Here is a 19,681-nt window from a genome sequence, read left to right on the forward strand (position 1 = left end):
GGCCCTGACTGGCTCTCTAACAGGCCCTTCCTGATTGGCTGATGCCTTGCGCAGCCGCTCTGACCTGTTGTAGCCCAATCTGGCATGGGGGTGGGGCACCACCCCACCACAAGTTGTCACTCTATATTTGCAGCTGACAAACTACTTTACGCAATTAAAGTGTTTCATTCACTCTCCTCTCACACACACTCTATTTTCGTATATTAGACACATACAACCATACAGAGAGAGAGAGAACTGTAGGACTGGAAGGAACATCGAGAGGTCATCTAGTCCAGTCCCCTGCACTCAAGGCAGGACTAAGTATTATCTAGACCATCCCTGACAGGTTTTTCTCCAACCTGCTCTTAAAAATCCCCAATGATGGATATTCCACAGCCTCCCAGGGCAATTTATTCCAGTGCTTAACCACTCTGACAGTTAGGAAGTTTTTCCTAGTATCCAACCTAAACCGCCCTTGCTGCAATTTAAGCCCATTGCTTCTTGTCCCATCCTCAGAGGTTAAGAACAATAATTTTTCTCCCTCCTCCTTGTAACAACTTTTTATGTACTTGAAAACTGTTATGTCCCCTCTCAGTCTTCTCTCCTCCATACTAAACAAACCCAATTTTTTCAATCTTCCCTCATAGGTCATGTTTTCTAGACCTTTAATCATTTTTGTTGATCTTCTCTGGACTTTCTCCAATTTGTCCACATCTTTCCTGAAATGTGGCACCCAGAACTGTACACAATACTACAGCTGAGACCTAATCAGCGTAGAGTGGAAGAACTACTTCTCATGTCTTGCTTACAATACTCCTGCTAATGCACCCCAGAAAAAGTTTGCTTTTTTTTGCAACATTACACTGTTGACTCATATCTAGTTTGTGATCCACTATGATCCCCAGATCTCTTTCCGCAGTACTCCTTTCTAGGCAGTCATTTCCTATTTTGTATGTGTGCAACCGATTGTGCCTTCTTAAGTGGAGTACTTCGCATCTGTCCTTATTGAATTTCATCCTATTTACTTCAGACCATTTCTCCAGTTTGTCTATATCATTTTGAATTTTAATCCTATCCTCCAGAGCACTTGCAACCCCTTCCAGCTTGGTATTGTCCGCAAACTTTATAAGTGTACTCTCTATGCCATTATCTAAATCATTAATGAAGATACTGAACAGAACAGGACCCATAACCGATCCCTGCAGGACCCCACTCGTTATGCCCTTCCAGCATGACTGATTACTACTCTCTGGGAATGATTTTCCAACCAGTTATGCACCCACCTTACAGTAGCTCTATCTAGGTTGGATTTCCTAGTTTATTTATAAGAAGGTCATGCGAGACAGTACCAAAAGCCTTACTGAAGTCAAAATATACCACATCTACTGCTTCCCCCCAGCATCCACAAGGCTTGTTACCCTGTCAAAGAAAGCTATCAACTTGGTTTGACACGATTTGTTGTTGACAAATCCATGCTGACTGTTATTTATCACCTTATTATCTTCTAGGTGTTTGCAAATTGATTGCTTAATTATTTGCTCCATTATCTTTCCGGGTACAGAAGTTAAGCTGACTGATCTGTAATTCCCTGGATTGTCCTTATTTATAGATAGGCACTATATTTGCCCTTTTCCCATCTTCTGGAATAATTGCTAATGGCTCAGATATCTCCTCAGTCAGCTCCTTGAGTATTCAAGGATGCATTTCATCAGGCCCTGGTGATTTGAAAACATCTAACTTGTCTAAGTAATTTTTCACTTGTTCTTTCCCTATTTTAGACTCTGATTGTACCTCATTTTCACTGGCATATACTATGTTAGATGTCCAATCGCCACCAACCTTTGTAATTTGTAATTTGACCAGTTTCCACTTTTTATAGGACTCTTTTTTGAGTTTTAGATCGTTGAAGATCTCATGGTTAAGACAGGGTGGTCTCTTTTCATACTTCCTATCTTTCCTACGCAGTGGGATTGTTTGCTCGTGCCCTTAATGTCTCTTAGAAAAACTGCCAACTGTCTTCAATTGTTTTTCCCCTTAGACTTGCTTCCCATGGGATTTTACTTACCAACTCTGAGTTTGCTAATGTCTGCCTTCTTGAAATCCACTTTCTTTATTGTGCTGTTCTCCCCCCATCATTCCTTAGGATCATGAACTCTACCATTTCCGGATCACTTTCACCCAAGTTGCCTTCCACTTTCAAATTCTCAACCAGTTCCTCCCTATCTATCAAAATCAAATCTAGAGCAGCCTCCCCCCTATTAGCTTTCTCTACCTTCTGAAATAAAAATTTTTCTCCAATACATTTTAAGAACCTGTTGGATAATCTGTGTCCTGCTGTGTTATTTTCTCAACAGATGTTGAGATATATATCAATAAAAAATAGAAGATTTTCCATTTTGGCAGCCACTTTAATTTTCAAACACTCTTGGATCAATTTTGAAAAGAAACAGATCCGCCCCTCAAATGAACACGCACAACTCAGAGGGCAAGTACGTCATCCTTACTTTATTTGTATCTATGCACATTTTCTTTGAGAGAGAGGATAATTGCTGATTTTCTCTGGAAAGAGAATAGGAGAACTTGTCTTAAAAGACAATACTGTAGCATGACTGAAGGGGGTGATTTCCTTACCCAACTTCTATGCCAATTACCAAGCAGCAGCTTACAACTCTTACTTACTGGGAGCTACCACCTGCTTACTGTCACTGGATCAAGAAAGAAAAACAAAAATGCAGTAATGTATATAGTTTTTCAGCTAATTATAGCGTAAAAGCAACAAAATTCCCCATTCCAAATTCAAACCATCAAAAACGTAAGGGAAACATTCTGTAAAATGTTGAAAACAAATAAAAGCACGTGCAGTGTAACAGGCAATGTACTCCAAAAAGATATGGGTCACTGATATAGGGAAATGAAATAAAATGGTTTCTTTTATTATCAACTCTTTCTGAGAAGCTTTTTAGGCTTGGATAACTGAAAATTAGAGTGGAAATTCTGATTATTTCCATTTATCAATATGCAATAATGGAGCTTTGCTCTCCAGTGGCTGCTTGTTATTATAATTGTTATGTTTTAAAAGAGGATACAGGAATTTACATTTCCAGCAATGAGTGCCAAGCATCTCTCTCACTACTTTGCCCATTTAATAGGAAAAGCATCTTTAACAAACAGCCATTCCTGGATAAGTGGGAGAAATGAAGAAATTCAGACGGATGAAAATGACTTGCTGGTCATAAGAGGCTAGCTCAGTATCTGTTTGTATGTTTGTAACATTTGTCTGTACAGACCCTTATGGGAAAGGTCATACAGAATTTAATAAAGGATGAAATCAAAAAGGAAAGAAAATATTCTTTAAAGCCTACAAAATGAAATAGAGAATATATAGATTAGCACCTTTCTACATGTATTTTGAAACATCCTATAAAATTATATCGCAGGTGTATACTTTTCTTTAAAGTCTATGGGGTTATTCCAAAAACCTATACAAAGATTGTCATTTTCTTTTAAATACTACAAACCTTTTCTATATGGGGATTGTCATTCCATCTCAGATTTAGTGGCTGGAAGACAGAGGTTAAAAGGTCTACTTCTACCAGAAAAAAGAAAAGGAGTACCTGTGGCACCTTAGAGACTAACAAATTTATTTGAGCATAAGATTTCGTGAGCTACAGCTCACTCCATCGGATGCATGCAGTGGAAAATACACTGGGGAGATTTTATATACACAGAGAACATGAAACAATGGGTGTTACCATCACTCTTGTTACAGTGGTAACCATCACTTTTGTTACAGTGGTAACACCCATTGTTTCATGTTCTCTGTGTATATAAAATCTCCCCACTGTATTTTCCACTGCATGCATCCGATGAAGTGAGCTGTAGCTCACGAAAGCTTATGCTCAAATAAATTTTTTAGTCTCTAAGGTGCCACAGGTCCTCCTTTTCTTTTTGCGGATACAGAACAACACGGCTGCTACTCTGAAACCTGTCATTATACATCTACCAGCTGATACAGATTCTTCTGTAACCCCCCTGTATACAGATTCTCCTGTAACTGTGTTTAAGAGCTGAAGGGCATTCTGTCTTCTGCCAGGAAGTACTGGTGTGTGATCTAGTGATGATCCAGAAGTCCTGAGTAGCTGTATTGAGCAGGGTGATTTTCCCTTTGTCAAAGAAATGTTACTAAAACCTGAGTGCTCTTGGAATGACATCCTGTATTTTATGAAACCAGAACCTGAATTACTTTGTGTCAGTTAAAGTGCCAAAATATAAATTTTATAAGAATAGAACCATAGGTACATAAACTGCCACATTTTTCCTCACAGATTTTCCTCTGAATTGTTTTCTAATTTAGAGACAGACCATAACCAGGCAGCAAGTTCCTATTAAAAATTATACAAGGTATGTACCATTACCAATAAATACCCTTGGTTGATGGGACATTTGGTTTGTACACCGAGTAAAACACCCATTACTGGAGTAATTGATTATTGGACATGCTTCCAAGCAAGAAGCAGTCCTTCAACCGTTTGCTGGTTTTCAAATTACAATGCCTCTAAATTATTAAACAATTAAAAAGAAAATCTTAGGAGAAAAGTAAGAACCTTTATCTATTGTTCTTCACTTATATATGTACACTATTTACATTCTATGTACAATAGGTAAAGGATCCAATCCCTCTGTTCTGGATTTGGGGACATGCCTTTAAAAAAAAAAATGCAGTGATGCATCAATTTTTAAATTAGCATCACTACAGAACGGTTTAAAAACCAAACTTAGAGCCTGGGTAGAACCAGACGCAGAATTCAAATGTATACAAGTATGAAAATTGTAGGATTCACACTGCATGACAGTTTATGCATAACTGCACTTTGCTTACAAACATTTAGTTTTAGGATCTGGGTGGTCAGTACAGATGGAAGTATATCAACAATTAGTTACAACTATCTATGGGTTCACTGGGTATCAAATGATCATCTAGAGTTATGGGCCTAACTGCAGGAGCATAAACTACATTTCAGGTGCTGCTTTACACCCTTCATTATGACTGTTTGATAGATACCACAAAACAGAAAGCCTCCAAACTATGTATTTCTGCTACATAAAGTGCCTAGAACATTTAGGGAGCTATATATATATAAATAAAATAAATAAAATAAAATAAAATAAAAATTAAAAAAACCAAGAACAAGAATTTTGACATGCAAGTGGTTTTCATGGGTTTCCCAGATGTGCAACACAACATAATTTGAGCAGCAGCCAGAAGTCAATGTGAACTCCCTGTGTATTCTCCTTTCCTCTAATGTCAATGTAAACTTACATTGGCACACAAGCTTCAGCAAATGTGATTTGAGTAAACCAGCATATATCTTCAATATAGCACTACTTGCAGATTTTAGCTGACCATAAAGCTATTGTCACTTAACAACATTGCCAGGGACCTGACCAACTTGTGACTGATTTCAATGCCATTAAAATATAATGGCAGGAATGTAGATTAGACAGAGATAATGGAAATATGAAATATGGTATATGAGCAGTATCCCTCGTGGCACCAAAAACATTACTGTCCATCCTGAACTCTCGTGCTTTTGATATAAGGATAATCCAGGTCTGACCTATATGAAATAGTTGAAACTGCTGTAATTTTTAATTAATTACAATAAATTAAATTAAACTTCTTCTGGGGCCATGTGCACTTAAAATGTGCTTGACAGAAGTGGAGCAAATCATTCTGGAGTGGTGGGGGTAGGGGAAAGGAGTATCCATATCCTTTGAGATCTTCAAATACGATCCCAAAGCAATGGGATAAAACAAGATTTTATGGTTCAACCATATTTAAAGACAGAGTCAGATGATTTGTAGAAACCCACAAAACATTTGACAATAAGAGACTGAACAGAAATGAAAACAGCTGTGCTTTATGACCATCCTTGGGTTGTTTTAACAAACCTTTCTTGAAGCTTATAAATTTCTGTAGCATTTCATGTCATTCTGAGAAGCAAAGTCAAAGCTTTCCTATTTCCACAACAAATATACTTGATCAAGTCAGAATGTCAGATTTATCTTTTACTGCGTCTCATGTACATAACTAAGTGCAAATTAATCTTTCCTCTCAGTAGTTTTGCTTCCCTGCTAGCCCCATCATGTAGTATAATCACATGTCTTAATAAAAAATAAACTGACAATGTGTTGGTGAGTGGAAATGCATTCAAGTCTTTTTATTTCAAAATCTTCCACTAGTCTGAAGTGTTCTTAAATGGTAAAACTATCACTATTACAACCGAATGAAAAAAAAATTCTACCCAGTTTAAGAGATTTTTAAAACACTCCACCATTTAAGATACTGAAGTTGATTAACAAAATTTAACCTGCTCTTACTCATATGTTTGTAAAGGGAATAAATTTCTTTGTGTGTTTTAAATATTGGTTTAATGTTTATTTTTCCTTTAAACAAGTCAGAAATTCATGCGTTTAATGAAAAAGGTGCCTATATGAAAAGAACTTGCAATTTCAAATGTCCAAAGGGTTATTATATTTATATTCCTGTTCTGTTTGCTTAATAATGTCAAACACTTCCATAAAAAGAAAAGGAGGACTTGTGGCACCTTAGAGACTAACAAATTTATTTGAGCATAAGCTTTCATGAGCTACAGCTCACTTTTCCACTGAATGGATCCGATGAAGTGATCTGTAGCTCACGAAAGCTTATGCTCAAATAAATTTGTTAGTCTCTAAGGTGCCACAAGTCCTCCCTTTCTTTTTGCGGATACAGACTAACACGGCTGCTACTCTGAAACCTGTCATTATGCAAAACACTTCCACGTAACATTTAGCTCAAAATTCTGTTTTAGGGTTATTAATGGCCAAACTCCTTACTTAAGAGAGTGTTATATAAATGATCTGTTCCTAATGACTCAAACAACAATACTGTATAGCAATCTTCATGTTATCCTATCCTCTGATATGTTGCATTTTGCTCTTCAAAAATCAACTGCTGCATGTTCATGTCCAAATGCAGTGGCTGATTTTCAAAGATAGGTGGCAACGCAACCCTCATAATAGAGGTATTAAATGACATTTTCTCAAGTATCTTAAAACTAGGTAATTACCAAAGAACTAATGACTTGAAAAAGAAAACAGTCTACGAAAATATGGCTTATTAGCTCGCTTACAGATGATTAGTCAGGAGTCCCATACTGTCAACTTTAGTCTGATAAAGTACTCTACATTAATACTATGCCATGAATCCTAAACAACGAAGGTCCGTTTCTCCTTTCCTAAATGGGCTTTCCTTCTCAGTATTGGTGTATTAATGACAGATAAGACTCTCTTTAAGACGTAATCACCTTCCTAAGAAAAGGTATAGATTCACACATGTCAAGACCACCGATTAGAGTGATATTTGTATTGATGTTCACACAAATGAATGTAATGAATATAATGTATCAATAGAGGTAACTCTGGTGCATTGGTAAGTCCAGATCAGTCTGATTAAGTGATCTGTTTTAACTGTAAGTTTCATTGTTTCTTATTTGAAATATTTTTGTCCTATGCTATTCATACTTTCATTTTACAATTACTGGCTGTTCTGCTCAAGAGGAAATTAACTCTGTCTAAATCTGAATGCTAATACAATGGATTCCCCTGTACCTCTATCACTGAGCTATTTGAATTTAAGTACTGTGCAGATCACCAGTTTATAAAAGTTGGATACATTTCTGGCACGTAGGACTGTATAATGAAAGATTCATTTTTCAGCTAATGCACCAATAACCTTTCCAAAACACTTACCTCTCCAATTGGGCAGGTCTACATTAAGAAATAAAAGATGTAACGAACTAGCATGATTAACCAGGGTCTTCAAAGATCATATTCAGTATTAAAATTCCATAACTGTGAATGTAGTCTGTTTCTGCTAGACTGATTTTTTATTTTATTTTTTTTTACAGTACTGCATTTGTCCTGCAAGACCTAAGGCAAAACTGAAATGTAGCCAAAGTAGCCAAATATCACTGAGCTATCACCCCAGTAATTGGAATGAAAGTCAGCACTGGCAATGTTCCACTAGGTCTCCTGTAGTGATGTTTGTTGCCATGACTAGCAGATGTCACACTGTTCAAATGCAGTGTGTAAGAGAGTCATGTAGAAGAAAGGAGAAAGATGAGATATAGAAGTACAAATCTCCTTTCTAGGATTTCACATGTAATTTCAGTAGTAGCTAATCTACTCTGTGACTTAAAAATATATATTTTAATAACAAAGCACAGAACTTCTACAATTAGAGTCTGGCTGCGGACCATTTGCCTGAAGACATATTCTGATCAACTGATTATGCCTTTCTGATGATGTCACAGATGTGTACCAAGTCCCGATGGCAGATATTGAAGACCTTTTCAGTGAATCATACACAAAAATCTCTATGCCTATTATATAAATTGGGGGATGGGAAAAATATGGAGGCAGAAAAGCCAAAGATGATAAGGTAAGGGGGTAAAGAGAAGCACTGAGGGAAGGGTTCAGAGTGATGAATTGAAGGGAAAAATTACAACTTTAAAAAATGTCCAACTCTCAAAGTTGGAAGCTGCCATTTCAGTAGCAGTCTGTGGTCCTTTAAGCCATTTTTAACTCCTTTTCTAGTAAAAAAAACTAACCTGTGGACTGTTCAGTATTCCAAAGTTTGTTTTTTTAAAATTTTGAATTTTAAAAGGATGATAAAATGGAGCTGGGCTTTTGGTGACAGTAAGATAGAGAGAAGGAGTTCAGCTATCCTTTATTAAAAACAGATAAAGATTGTTATAACAATTATCAGATAAACATATTCAAGGTAGTAGAGAAAAAGTAGATAGATTAGATAAAATAGATCGATCCACCTTTTCTCTTCTTTTCTCTTGCTAGGAACTACTTTTCATAGTGGAAAGAAACTTTTTTTTCTTAAAATGAAATTGTAAAGAGTCCTAACAGCAATAAGCTATGTCAGCAGATACCTTAGTAGGCAATCAGCAGCTATTGGTGCACGTCTTGCAATATGCACTAACAGCCTACTCATCCACATGGTGGGTAAAGGCAAATACGCAGTTACGACCTTGAAAAACAGTGCAACTTATGGGGGAACATATGCATATATTCCACACAATCTCATTTTGGGACAGACAGATGGATGCTTGGCAAGAGCAAATAGCTGCCTCCATCAAGGTAAGTGAACATTAAGTTATAAGTATAGTAGATAGAATTCTGGATGCTTACTAGAAACTCTCCTTCTAAAGAAATGTTTGGAATGTAAGGCTGTTTCTGTTTTATTTTCTCTTATTGCAGCTCTTATATTTCTCATCATCACTGCAAATCCAAAGGGTTGTGGCCTCCTTGCAGATCAAGGGCCACCCAGGTCAATTTCTGACTAAGTCCTTAGGGTCGTCTGGCTGTATTCAGTTTATGTCCATCACTGGCAATCTTATCACGACACCAAACTTTTTGGTGCCTACCTGTTCGGCAGCTATGTAGTAGCATTCCTTGGTACACATTCTTATATTTCTCCCTCCGTGCAATTATACCTGAAGATGAAAAGGTCCAACAATGCCATGTCTCAATGCTATTATCAAATATTCAGTTTTGTATTACTTACACTTTGAGAGAGAAAAGACTGCTTTGAAAAATATTACGCTGTTATTTGTAAAATCATGGCAGCATTAAGAAGAGGTAAGTGCATCCAGTCCCGGATCCCCAATCTACTGCACTAAGGAAGAGAGAATATCAATCAGCTCTCAAACTCAGTCCCTATATTATGAAAACTACAAAATGAAACCCCAAGAAGGGAATAAGCTTAACAACATGTACTTTATTTTAAACCTTCTTATCTAGGGTGGGCTTTTAGTAGGGTTCCTAAATCAGGAGAGCTCAAGGTCACATTCTCGAGCCTCTCTTCTCAGAGAGCCATGTCTACATCCCTTTAACAAGTAGGGTAATGAGTCACCTGCCTCAGTCAGCCAGTAGAATCACCACATGCTAACAGGGAAGGCTATATCAGGCAAACACTACAAACCTGTTACATTTATTAATATAATTTAGTGTATGCTTTGTTTTAAATATTTACAAGCAGTTTGGCAAGAATAAATTGATGTATTTTTCTTTGAAAAATACAAGTTACATAATCGTAAACTGCAGTTCCAAGAATAAAAATTAATTTAATCCTTGCTTGAAAAACCAGAATTGAAGAGATTATATTCTGGTATGTACATTAAATCTGTCTGATATTCTATAAATGAAGCCTGACATTTGAACACACATTGACCAACCCACTGCCTTCTTAATACACAATACTCCCATAAAGTAGACAGTATAACATAAAGACTAACATAATGAGTGCAGCCAATAACTAGTAATGTGCTAAATAAAAACCCTGATGCTAAGCATAATGAGGATTCAGTTTGTCATAAGAAATATTTCACTGAGCAAATTAAAAGTTCTTCTCATTGGCATAGCCTACCTACTCAAATTCAGGTGCTGCTGTTCAAAATAGATATTGATGATTTGCTCTTACATAATGCCTCCCATTTCTCTATACAAACTAAATCAAATTATTGCTGATGCGTATTATCCCCATTGTATAGCTGAGAACAACTAAAGCACAGAGAAATAATACTCCACTGCAGTGAGGTCATTACATAAATGACTAGTGCCAATGAGTAGTGCCATTGACTTCAAGTCACACACACTTTAAGTCAATGTAATTACTTTTTGCTTAAAGTTAGGCGTGTGTTTAACTTGCTGAATTGGGGTCTAAATGAACTGTCGAAGCTCAGACATGAAGTCTGTCATACAGCTGCGTCTCCTGACTCCCAGTTCTGTGCCTTAACCATCAGATCATCATACTCCATTAGGAAGGAACAGCAGACAACCTGGCCGGATAAGTGTCAAACTTAAAAGAAAAAACACTGTTTAAAAACAATACAACCTTGCATATATATCAAGCTCTATACTTCTCATTTCTCAGCCCTGCTGAGTTCATATGAAGATTATGCAGATACTGAAATACTTATAGCTATTCACATCAGAAAATATGTATAAGTAACTCACTTTATAGCACAGCCCAAGATTACTATTTTTTTCCATGTCAAATATTAGAATAAACATTTTTCTCTCAGAGAAGCAAGTAAATCTGTAAACAGAGCTGTAAGTTACAGCAACGGTCATTGAAAACTATGCCGCATCATATAAGAAGTACCCGCTTGTCATGACAAGATAGTATAGTGGAATGGTAGCTCCACCATGGTTGAGATTTTAGCTTAACAGCAGGGTTTGTTAAAAGAATTTCATTGAAATGGCCAAAAAAAAAAAAACCACCATAGAATGTAAACTATGAACAGTGTTTTACTTTTTCATGTTGGTTTCATGAAAAAAGGATTTCTAAAAAAACCATAAGTATTGAAAAATCACCCTGAAGGTAATTTTTCACTGGATTGTCTCACCTTTCTTCACACCTCTTTTGGAAGAAATCTAAATACTCTAGGTATGCCTACACTAAGCTCAGGTCTGCAGCACCTGGTCTGCATGCTCCAGCCTGTGACTGAGCAGGACTTTCCTGCAACTGCAGCTCCAGGCTGTGCCAGACCTGGACCCAGGCATCTGAACTAACAGCCGGGAGCCTGGATCTTCTGTGCGCTCAGTGACTCTGCTGCGGGGCTCAGGCAGTGTGAAAGAGGAAGTTACCCAATTCAAATGCAAATAGGACAAGTGTCAGCCCTCTGGGGGATGAGAGGAAATAGGTGGGGACAAGAGACTGGGGATAGGGAGGCAGAAGCTGGGACTGAAGACTGCTGAGGGTTGTGGGGGACAGGCAGACTAGGATTTAGGGGTAGAGATGGAGTGTGGGATTGGCTAGATACCTAAGGAGCCAGACGCAGAAACTGGGACAGATTGACAAGGAGACTGGGACTAGGATCTGGGGAGAGGAACTGAGGAGAGGGGGACACAGATCAGCTGAGGAACCGGGGGGCAGACTTGTCAAATAGACTAGGACTGATAACCAGTGAGGAGAAGCAGACAGGTCTGATGAGGAGTTGCGGTGTGGAGGGAGAACTGGGAATGACAGGGCAAAATGACTTGTACAGGGAGTGTGTGTGAAATGGGGAGAATGGGACTGCAACGAGGACTCGGGGTGGGAAGAGACAGGAGTGAGAAAGGAACAGGAGGGACAGGATTCAGCAGAAGGGGTCATGCTTGAAGAGAATGGCAGAAAAATAAGTGCCCACTAGAGAACACTCCCCTCTAGAGCCTGGAGTGGAACCCAAGATTCCCGAGTCTGACCATTCTTCTGCTGTCAGCAAATATCTGTGAAACCCACTGGCAAAGTGTGTCCCCCATCTCTCTCTGGTGCTGGTCCACACAAGATGACAACCTACTGCTGTTATGAGTTGCTCCATTAGCTCAAGTGGCAGAGGTCTGTGCAGTGGACTTAAGGTTCCTACCCTGCTAATGACCCCTATGGGTATCAATATGATGCCACATACCGGATATCCAGTTTTCCAGTTTTATTTTTTAAAAACGTAGGAAATCACACACAAAAAATACAATGAAAGAATGTTATTAATGTTGCAAAGTCAAATACACAAAAATTAGAAAATACCAGAATGAAGGCTGCTTGGGCAACTTTCCCTTGTGCATATGCATTATGATATAGTCCTAAATTACATGATCACATATGATTTTTTCCTACAGGTCTCTGCCTCATTCAGTGAACAGCACAGACCCGCTCTGAGGATGGAGCTCTGCTGTGCAGCAAAAGACACGTTGTCTCTACCACCCCTGCTTCGTCTGTTGCAGAAGTTGGAAGGTGTATAGTGAATAAGTCAGGGAAGATTGGTAGTGAATGAGTCAAAGAATAGTTTTAAGAGAAAGGATGGCCTCAAAGCTAAGGCAGTTGAATGCTGCTCTTTGGAACTGGATTCTGTTCCTGCCTCTAACAGAGCTCCTGTGTGATGCTAGGCAAGTCACACAAACCCAGCTTTTCACAAGTGGTCAGTAATTGAGTGCTCCTCATATTTCTGGGGGAGCAACTTGAGACCCTGGCATCAGATTTGCAGAGTGCCAAGCACTCAGTGAGGCAGCTGAAGTCAATGCAAGCTGAACGTCGAACAAATGAAGTGTTATATAATGCTAAGCATTCTGAAAAATCAGATCCTAGGTTTCTCAGATTGGGCACCCAAAATTAATGGATACTTTTGACCTTAATCCTTCTACGCTCAGCCATTTCGTAAGGGTTTTGTACAAATACATTTATTAATATTTGTGAAGCACTGAGACACTATAGTGATGAATTCTGTCTTCAGGACAGAGTTTGAATAGTATTAGTAATAAGGAATGAAGAGAAAATTATATGTTGAACAACAGCACCTTAAGGGTATGTCTATACTGCTATTAGACACCCGCAGCTGGCCCGTGCCAGCTGACTCATGCTTGCAGGACTCAGGCTAAGGGGCTGTTAAACTCTGGTGTAGACATTCAGTTTCAAGCTGCAGCTCAAACTCTGGGACCCTCCCACCTCATACGATCCTAGAGCCCAGGCTCCAGCCCAACCCCAAACAACTACATCACAATTAAACAGGCCCGTAAGCGCAAGCCCAAGTCAGCGGACACCAGTCAGCTGCAGGTTTTTAATCGCAGCCTTGACCCTAAGTGAGCATCTTCTACTCTGTGCACTAAATGAGGTAGGGTCTTGTGGAAAAAACTGTATGTGACCATGTCATTAAAGACTATATCATAATACATACACACAAGGAGGCAAAGTAAACTTGTATAGGCAACAGCACTGTAGGCAATATGAAGGTGGAAAGGAAACCAGGGGTCTTCCCCTTTAACTTCTTCCTATTTCCATGCTTTTAAGTTTGGGGTGGATGAGGTATGTCCTGAACTGTCATTAAACAGTTTTTGTTTGTTAATCACTCGAAGTAACTGTTGCTAGTGGAAACAACCAACTTCCAAAAAAAAAAAAAAAAAGAGAGAGAGAGAGCGAGCGCGCACGCGCATTTTTGACCAGGTCCTGGAAACAAGGGAAATTTTTAATTGAAGTCAGTGGGAGTTTTGCCAGATTAAGGATCAATACCTACAATCATACTGAAAAATGAATTTACAGAGATTTTTATGTTGCAAAACATATATTTTTTTAAAAAAAACAACTAGTGATGCAAGTGGAATACTCTGAGATTTTTAAAACTTCTCAAGTCCAACCTTGTTACAAAAGACCTCCTCCTGCTGTTTAATAATTATTATACTGAGGCAGAAATTACCTGAATTTTAAAAAGTGATTTGCTAGTACTCATCTTAAATAATGGATGTTAGTTAACATCTTCTCTGTTTCAGTTAGCACTGCACAGAAATATATAGCCTTCTTTAGGGAAAAAAATGTCTGTGTCATATATAATTACATAATGGCTTATAATCACAAACTGGAATTCAATTTAAAACTATTTTTGTGTGCTTTAATACAATTACCATCAAAAATACCTTAGCTCAGTGATACTCAGAGTGTGGCTCATGAGCTGCAATTGGCTCTTTAATGCGTCTCCTGTGGCTTTTCGTGGCACATGATATTAAAACAGTGTGATTTAATTATTAACCAACCTAAGTTATTCACCAATCAGGATGATTTTACTATGGTATTAACCAGTTATCAACTTCCACTAAGTTATTAATTTATTTGCTGTAAGAATTATATAATAAAACTAAATATTTCTCCTGTCATACTGCTTACATACGACTAGTACTATAGTAAATGAAACCGTGAATTCACACTCCTGTGGCTCTTTTGGGTAATGTTGATCGCTAATTTGGCTCCTGAACCACTAATGTCTGCTTATCACTGCCTTAGCTTAAAGGGTCATAGTTCATTTTAATTATCTATGTAACTAATAAATACTGTCCATTTAGTAATCTCTAATACATGTCAAAGGCAGAAGTTCTTAAATAGCACTCCACCCAGGAAGCTAAATTCCATAAAAAGATGGTCATTTTCCTTCTGCAACTTAATGATCAGAAGCACTTAAGTGCTCATCCTCTTGAAGGGACTTTTAGCTGCACTCAGGAGTGACAAAGTCTGCAAATGATTTCTCTATTTACATCAGCAGGTGTTACTACAGTCAATGTGAATTACTACTGTTTACACATAAAGTGCCAAAGAAAAGGAGAGCAACTAACATTTTAAAATACAAACAGTGAAGTAATGTGATTGTAACTGTAATAAGAGGTAATAAAAAGGTCTTCCAACTCGATTACCATAAATACATGCAAACACTTTTATCTCAAATAAATAAATAAGACATGGTGCTACCTTCCTTTGTGTACGCAGACTGGCTCCAAAAGATGCCTGCACAGCAGCAACAGTAGTGTGAAAATGGAAGAGAGTTATAAATGTAGATACATTTTTCACAAGCTTCCAAACATTAATTCACATGCCAAAAAAATTCCTAGAAATCAATGACAGAAATAGATCTTCTGTACTGGATCTTTTTGTCCAATCCATGCCAATGCATATTGAGGATGAAGAACATATAATGCATTTTAACTTTTTTTATTATTATTTTTGGCAGGGATTGTGACAGAAAAAAGAAAGCTGCATTTTACAAAGACTTCAATAGGGATGCACATCCTACTTCCTGCAGTAGGAGTCTGGTGTTCGGAGACCCCAGTGCTAATAATAGCGGGTATCGGGTGAAGGCATTTTGTAAGGTGGGCATGGTAATTCAAGAGTCCACTTGGCTGGCCTTTCTACATGTTGTGAAAACTGATCTGATTTCCATATTATGGCTAATGCCCTTAATACACATGTCATCTCCTGCCTGCCTTACTTGGGCCATCCATAGCCAATCCCAGCCTAGAGTAATGACTAGGAACAGTCTCCCTCCTTCTCAGCGGTCTCTCCTGCAACGCCAGACACTCATGAACAAAAAATGCCACTGACTTCTCTGAACCCATATGGGAAATTATGATTCAGTTTCAGGCCACAGAATAACATACGCTATGCTTCCTTTCTAGGGAGAAGAAATGGCTAGACTGCAGGGTTAGGGAGGAGGAGAGCTTCTTCTACCTGAAGATACAGAGGGAAGGAGGCTGGGGGGGGGGGGAGAAGAGAACTGGTCTCAAATATTCATATATTTCTCGAATATCTCTATATACAGGTGGCTCCTAATCCTCCTGCACAGGTTGCACATTATCATCAAGCCAGTCACAGATCAGTGCTGCTGCTGCAGCTGCACCAGTAGCGCGGCTGCTGAATCCAAGGGGAAAGTTGACTTGGCACCATCCCCATTCTTCCTCTGTTGAATGCGTTGCACCAGGCAAAGCTCTGCCTCTTCCCAAGACATTTCCCCCATCTACCTACCTTGAACCCTCGCCCTGCCGAATCCCACCTCACCCATTCTGTCCCTGCCGCCCCAGCAAGCCCCGCTTGCTGCCCCCCCCTTTTTTATTTTTTTTTTATTTATTTTTTTTTTACTGTGAAGCAAATATCTCCCCTGCACAGAAGACAATAAATAAATAGCAGGCCATGTCCTACCTGTGCAATGCTGCTGCTGCACAGCGGGACTGTCACCTAGATGCGCCCCCACTTCCGCTGCAAACACCTGGGAGCACCCAGCCCTGCTCCGCGCGCCCAGCCAACCTGCGGGACAGCGGCCCGCCCTTTCCCAGCCCGCACTGGGGGCTCGGGACTAGCGGGGTTGATTGGGGTAGGGGGAGCGGCGGGCCCTGATTGGACAAGGGTGATGTCACTCCCAGGCTGCGCGGCGGGGGCTGGGAAGCCGCCCAGCTGCAGCGGGTCCGCAGTCCGAGGGGGCAGTGGGCGGGAGGCTGCGGGGCGCTTAGCCCCGAGCGCCGGCCCGGTGCAGCCCGTTAAAGCAAGGGAGGGAAAGTGGGTGGGAGACCGATGCTGGGGGCCGGGGCGCTCAGCATCCCCCACCCAGCCCTGCGGGAGGGGGGGACCGGTAGCGTGTGCGCGGCCCTCGCACATGCCCAAAGCGGCTGCCCTTGCTCAGCCCTTTGCCCGGAGATTCACTGTCCTCCCCCCCCCGCAGCCGGGGTGCGGGAGTGGGGAGAAGAGCAGGCTGGCAGGGGTGAGGCTCAGAGGGCCAAAGGAGCACACCCAGGATTACCACCTTCAAGATTCAATAAGGGCTCAGCCCCTGCCAATCATGAGATTGGGTCAAAATCATGGGTTTTTTGCTTTCTGGGTTTTGAGCCTTTGAGTCGTATGGGGACCATGTTTTCAAGCTTTTAGTCAGGGACATAAGGGCTACATGTTTACTTAAAAGCTGAGAGTCTCGCATATTCAGATGACTCCAGAAGCTGGAGATTGAGGAAAAACAGCAAATATGGTGGGAGACCAGTCAGGGATTGGATGGGTGTATGCAGGAGAAGGTAGTGAGGAGGTTTGCTGGACAGTGAGTGTAAGAGAACAAACAGGACCAGTGCTGGGATGCAGCTGTGACAACTACCCTACAGGGAATGGGGAAAGGCAGAGTAGGAATTGAACCTGCAACCTGTAGAGCTCAAAGTATAAACTGCTACATCTTGAACTAAAGAGCCAAAACACAGAGGGGCACTGTAACATCTCATGTCCTCTTTAGATTTACACAGGGTGGGGACCTGCACTATTTATTTACCACAAGGTTACACATACATGAAAATAGATCAGGCTAGGGCAAACTGCATGGGAGGAGCTGAGTAGATGAGTCATAGCGGGGCTAGATTAAGGCAATGTGTGGCCCTAGGCCCCCCAACATGGGGAGCCTGTGGCTCCATTTCCCCACCCCTGTCCCCTCCCCAAGAGGCAGAAATACCCTTATTTTCACTAGGAGTGGCACCACAGGATCCCCTCTGCCTTGTGGATAAACAAGGGTGGCAACAAGGGGTATTATTCCAGAAGCAGGGATATCTACTTGGCGGATCTGGGCCTGCTTCACTCTTCTCCCCCTGCCATACACAGGTTGCATCTATAATCCAGCCTTCTTTTGGCAGCATGTAATCTACATACACACACAGTCCTACAGTAGTGTAGATGATGAGGCACAGCACCTGTGAGTAGAGTAAACTCATCTGAAGAGTGTGGATATGTAATTGAGTAGACCTCTTACACAGCTCACTATTTGCCCAAGCCATCTACACAGCTGTTTTTAGCAGTGTTGTGTCCTGCTGCATCCCCGCTGCTGGAGCTTTTCCTCACTGCAGTGAAAGGCTCTGGCAGCTAAAACCTTTCTCCACTGTCTCCCCTCGGACAGAGCCTTTCACTGATATGCGTAGGTAGACATCACATTATGAACAAGGTGTGCTTTTCTCAGCATCATGTAGCTACATGTACACTACAACTGTGGTGTGTACAGTAGACATAGCCACAAAATCCTCTGTTGGGGTGGTGCTGGCAGAGCTCTCTTGCTGTCCCCTACAGGGGGTCTTGGAGTTAGCTCTGCACCAAGATGCAGAAGGCAGTTCACACCACTCAGAGTTTACTGACTCAGGCAGACATCACTGCATCAGTTTTGCTCAGGCTCATGTTTTCAAAGTTCTCTTTGCAACCAGGGGGGTAAAAAACTTACTTTTTTATTTTATTGTAATAAAAATAGATTCTGATGTAATGACATGACTCCAGGATCTGGGGATCTATGCTTGGGCCTTCAATTCCTGTGTTTTAACTTGTGTGCATAATCATGCAGAAGAGCAGGTCAGAAAGGGACTGGAGGTGTATGCATGTCAGGGAACAGATCCGGTGAGATGGGAAGTGTGGAAGAAATGGAAAATCAGATGGGTATGGAGGAGCAGATCAATGGAAGGAGGTCAGATGAGATCAGAAGGAATTTGGAAATACTAATAGGTAAGGCCCTATTTAATTTGTGATATTGCAGAAATTGAAGACCCTGCAATATTAGGCTTCTGCTACAATTTTGATTTTAATTAGCTTACTTTGCAGAGTCCACAATTTTGCATACATTTTGATGTTTGCAACATTTTTCTTCCATTAGTTCAAGAGAACCCCATTTATTTGAGCTGATAGCAGCTGGGGCTCAGGCTGTCAGCACCAGGTTACTGGGGCTCATGCTGTCAGCCTCGCACATTAATGATTGCAATATAGTTACAGTAAAATGTCTAGGTTATCAAAAAAATTAGCAGGCATAATATAATACCTGAGTGTTTATATTGTTCCTGCAAAATTTTCTTAAACAAATAGGTCTTATCTGGCTTTTCAAAATTACTGCAATTAATAAAGGTCCATTATTACTTTCGCATGTCTTGTCCGCAACTCAGCTGCCATTATTTGACAATCATCCCACAATTCAAGTAGGGCCTTATTAATAGGCTTTGAAACCCCAGACCCAGATTTCAGCTGTAGCAGAGCTTTCACCACTTTTGCTTTGTCCCATAGCTAGGGTGATGGGGCCAGTTCCAATTCCACCACAATTTAGTGCAGTTTTAGGATTGCTCTAAATGACCTCTAGCTACCAAAGTTCCCAGGGGTTAGCAGTCTGTTGCTGGGGATCACTGGAATGCCGGGATCACTGGAATGCCATGTACACTAGTCATGCCTCCTGTGCTCAGGATATTGGGAGGCAGGAATAAAGCTAGCTATGCCAGTGACATGGAAAGTCAAAACGCCTCAATAAATATCCCCATGTGTTTAAAATGGAGAGTTCCCACTACTGTGATGAGTTGCTACAAG

The 19,681-nt window shown here is 40.3% G+C and overlaps 1 protein-coding gene across 1 annotated transcript in view; it reads right to left on the reverse strand.

Moving 5' to 3' along the window:
* Window positions 1–16,676, reverse strand: part of CNTN1 (contactin 1) — a 417,240-nt gene extending 400,564 nt beyond the window's left edge. Inside the window, exon 1 of the mRNA XM_074942235.1 lies at window positions 16,529–16,676. The gene's annotated coding sequence lies outside the window, so the exon portion shown is untranslated. The remainder of the gene's footprint in view (window positions 1–16,528) is intronic.
* Window positions 16,677–19,681: the final 3,005 nt, after the last annotated feature.

This window comes from Natator depressus, chromosome 1 (genome assembly GCF_965152275.1).
Source record: "Natator depressus isolate rNatDep1 chromosome 1, rNatDep2.hap1, whole genome shotgun sequence".
In the NCBI taxonomy this organism is placed as follows: Eukaryota; Metazoa; Chordata; order Testudines; family Cheloniidae; genus Natator; species Natator depressus.